This window comes from Miscanthus floridulus, chromosome 8 (genome assembly GCF_019320115.1).
Source record: "Miscanthus floridulus cultivar M001 chromosome 8, ASM1932011v1, whole genome shotgun sequence".
NCBI classification, from domain to species: Eukaryota; Viridiplantae; Streptophyta; class Magnoliopsida; order Poales; family Poaceae; genus Miscanthus; species Miscanthus floridulus.
Window position 1 is genome coordinate 176,234,325 of NC_089587.1, and position 4,416 is coordinate 176,238,740.

Below are 4,416 nucleotides of genomic sequence, written 5' to 3' on the forward strand. Positions count from 1 at the left end.
CTGATTGGTAAGTATTAGAGAGGGAAAACATGTGAATGGACAAAAAATATTTTAAAAGAATAATCCATTAAAGATATTATTCTTGTGTGTAGTGTCTACATACTTTGACAAGCATAGAAATTAGTTGTGGTTTTTTTAACATTAGAACTACTCTTAAAGAGACTACTATGAACACATGGTGCAGATGTACCCATGTGTGTGTAATGAATGATTGACACATGTGTGAAAGGTTTGAGGCTTTCCTGGTTAAGTCATATTATATATATGTGCTTGATTAAGCTAATGGATAACTAGAGGTGTTGTGTTGAGTTATGTTGTGCAACATGTCTCTTGCCCTGTAGTGCGTAGGTGTGGAGCTTGGAGGCGGTGGTTGACGGTGAGGTGAAGGTCAAGTAGGGACGTACCGTGCCGATGGACTGTGAGCGGTGAAGGACGGACGTGAGGCTTGGACCGAGGGACCAGGACGCCGGGTGACCAGTCGTGGTGGCTGACACTTGGGGACATCGACAGGTGCAAGAGTACATGGGTGATGAAGATGGTGTTGACCAAGTCAAGGAGGAATACAATGGCATCATGGCACTTGGCGGAGGCCAGATACGTATCTACATGGGTGATGTAGATGGCGTCGGTCAAGTCAAAAAAGAAGGTGAAGGCGTCAAGCTTGGCGGAGGTCGGACACGCGTCGACATCGGATAGGTTTGGTGGTTTCGTCCTCAAAACCATCAGACATTTTGGTGGTTTCGTCCTCAAAACTATCAGAGGGGTTTGGTGGTTTTGCCCTCAAAATCATCGGAGGACGGTTTGCTGGTTTGGGCCTCGAAACCAGGCGTGGACGGTTTGGTGGTTTGGGCCTCAAAACCATCGGCGGCGGGTTTGACCGGTTTGGGCCTCAAAACCGGGGAGTGGTGGATCAGCGGACATGTGGTGGCATCTCGAAGGTTGTGTCGAGGCAAAGCGATGTCGAGAAGGTGCCGGATCCGTTGGACCGATGAAGAAAAATTTAGACGAATTTACCCCTTAATGGGTATTTATGATGACTACTTCATGTGAGGTTGTTTTTGTCTTTTGATGGGTGCCTATATATATGTGTGAAGGGGCTGGTTGGGCATCCATTCTTGAAAGCGTCACTCTCATATGTGTGGTGTTGAGAGGAGACGAGGGTTAGAGAGAGGAGTGGCTCTTGTTCTTGAGCTTTTTGCCATCATAGCTTTGTTTTGCTAGGAGTGGCTTGTAATCTGATATGGATCAAATTCGTGCTCCAGCTGTTCTTCTATCCAAATCTGAAGTTATTCTTTTGAGTCTGTCTACCCAACAACCATGTGTTTCAGCAAAAGGTAGCACATGGTTGTTGGTTGCTTGCATAACACATGATTTCCAACAGAGAAGAAGCCATGTGTTTTAGCACAAGGTAGCACACGTTTGTTGCCTGCCTCTAAAACAATGGATTTTGAAAGAAGGCCCACATAGAGAAAATCTGTTATAATTTCTGTGCAACCAAAGTTGGCCGATTAACTAAAATGACAAAATGACCCATTTAACAGCAACAACCCATAAGAGAAGCCCAAAACCATGAATACATAGGAATATTACTAAAATTACAAATTAGGCCATTTAACAGCAGCAGCCCATAATAAAAGCCCAAAACCATGAATACATAGTAATATAAAGACTTGGAAGAGAAGCCAAGCAAAAACAGATCTGCGTGGGGGAAGCCTCTGCTCAGAGCAGGGGAAAGGGGGAGACATCAGATTGCAAAGAAGAACAGGAAATTTCAGGAAGAAGAACTAGAAGACTGATCCATACCTCATCAGCAAAGGTTAGTATCCTAATCTTTTGAATCTACTTTCTAAAAAAGCAACAAAAAACAATAACAACTCAGATCAAAGACTAGGAGAATGTAGATCTATTGAAAAGACATTTAGGATGGCAAAGATGGCCTGCTGCTTGTGCTTGCTACAACAGCAGGGTGTGGCCCTGGTTGCTCAGTGTGCATAAGAAGCAGATCCAACACTTGGGGGTTCAACCAATTATTTCGATCACACCCTAGTTCCTCAACCAATACTTTGCAGGACTGTTCATGCTAAAAATTTCAGTCACCTGACGAAACACTATCAAACTAACCGAGATGGAAAATTGCAACTAAGCTACTGGTGCACACCAGAAAACCGAACAAGCAACTCCTTAGGAAAATCAAAGATGCAAAGCAGTAGCTTCTAGAACTTAGTGCAAAACTAAAAACAGCCGCCAAGCTACTGCTGGGACTGCTGTGTTGTTCCTGCATAAGACAAGCATAGCCACACCACTCAGCAATCCTCAACTAAAATTACAAATATATCTGTTATGCATTTGCTATATTCCTATTATAAATAAATTACAGAACAAAAATAAGGAAATTGCACATTTGACATAGTGCAATTTGTACTTGCTGCTAATGCAATTATACTGTACATGTATGCAATTTATAGATCCGGCACATGCAACTTTGTACACGCAAAGCAGGGCAAAGGGCAGAGATCAGATCGAAGAGGAACCACAAACCTCAACAGCCAAGGTTAGTACACCGATCATTTGAATCCAATCTCCTTGTGTGTGTTAGATGCATGAAATATGTAATGATGAGAAACCTTCTAACTATCAAAACATGAAATCTGGATGTTATAACAGAACATGAATCTTGAAAGAAGAACAAGGCAGTAGGAAATGTCAGAGGCACAATATCAGATTCAGAATTATGAGGAAATGATTCGCTAAGAAGAAAGCAACAATGATGTAAAATTACTTCTAATTCAAAATAGTTGACACAAACAATAAATAAATGAGAACTAATGGCTTCTTCATTTTCTTGTAGGTTTCAATTGCTTCCCTTATGCAACTAATACAAGCACCAGTCGAGTTTGATCAACTACTTGAGGTAAGAAACATAATTCAATGATGCAATGAAAAGAAGAAGAATCTAATAAAAAGCTATATAAGTACTTAGCTGTTTGCTTTTTTATAAAGCAGAATAATATGTATGTCACAACAAGTAGATGTGATGATTATCCAACATCAGTGAACTCACAAGAAGCAATTAAGAAAGTGCAGTAAGCTCTTTACCAAATATTTGCAGGCACAAATTGTTGCAGTGACCTTTAAAATACCTACATATACAAAAAGGTGAGCAAAATCATTGCTTAGAATAAAAAAATGCCAACATAAGAAGGTTGTTTTTTGACTAAAATATATTTCAATGCAGGGAGGCTACATTGAACTTATGATGGAACATATCAGGAACTCTTAGGAAGATAATCAGACTGACAGGAATATGTAGGTAAAATTTATAATACCAGTATACAAAAATTACAATTCAGATATATGCAAATTACACACATATGTGCAATGTAATTTCAGCATAACAGTACTTTAATTTCAATGTTTCATTATAAACTGTGCAGCGACATGAAGAGATGCAAGGATCATTAACAAAGATAATACTTGAAAATGACAGGAATGAGGTAAAACTATATTATATATGCTTATCAAACTAGTTGTGTTATATTATAAATGGTAACCATTCGCATTATCAAACAAATAAAACAGAATATATGACTTGAAGATCTGGATGGAATCTTTGAACCACAAACTGACTGGTCAATATCAGAGTCAAGGCTGTCATATGAGGTAGATACAGACAACTGAGCCACTTTAATTACATTTATAAGCAATACAAATATGTACTGGTATCAAAGTAAAACTTATCTTTGCAAAAACAGGATGGAGAAATGACAATCATCGTTGATGATGATGGAGCAACGACAAGCATAGCTAATGATGACAGATCTGAAATTCAACAATACCATTGGCAAACTGATGTATTCAATAACATGGACATTGATGAGGTACATAAAAATGATCTCTTCAACTATTTCAGTCCACACTAAAAAAAATATTTGTATTATAAATGACATTACTCAGAAACTAAGACTGTTGCTAATATATTTACAGGTGCAGCATGAAAATCAAGATGATCAACCAACAATGGGAGAAAATGACTTGAGGATCATAGCAACAGAACCAATAAGTTCAGATATTACATCATCTATAACAGATGATAATGAGCATGTAAATGGCAGCCAGGAACTGACGGAGGAAGAGATTGAAGAATTCATAAAAAATGAGCAGGTTGTAGCATCTGAAGACACTTTGAATCCGAGTAAACAAGTTAGATACAAGGAATCTAATCAATGAGCTACGTTGAGTCCGCCGTCGATCGCAAGCCTCCTAGCACGGGAATTCAAGCAAAATCCACAAAAACGTTGGAAAGAACAATCTAAATTCTAGTAAGAGCAGATATCAATTATCAAACACAAAATAATCACTAGTAGGGCAGCATTGTACTCGTAGCTCTCATCAAATACCATATATCAATAAACACAT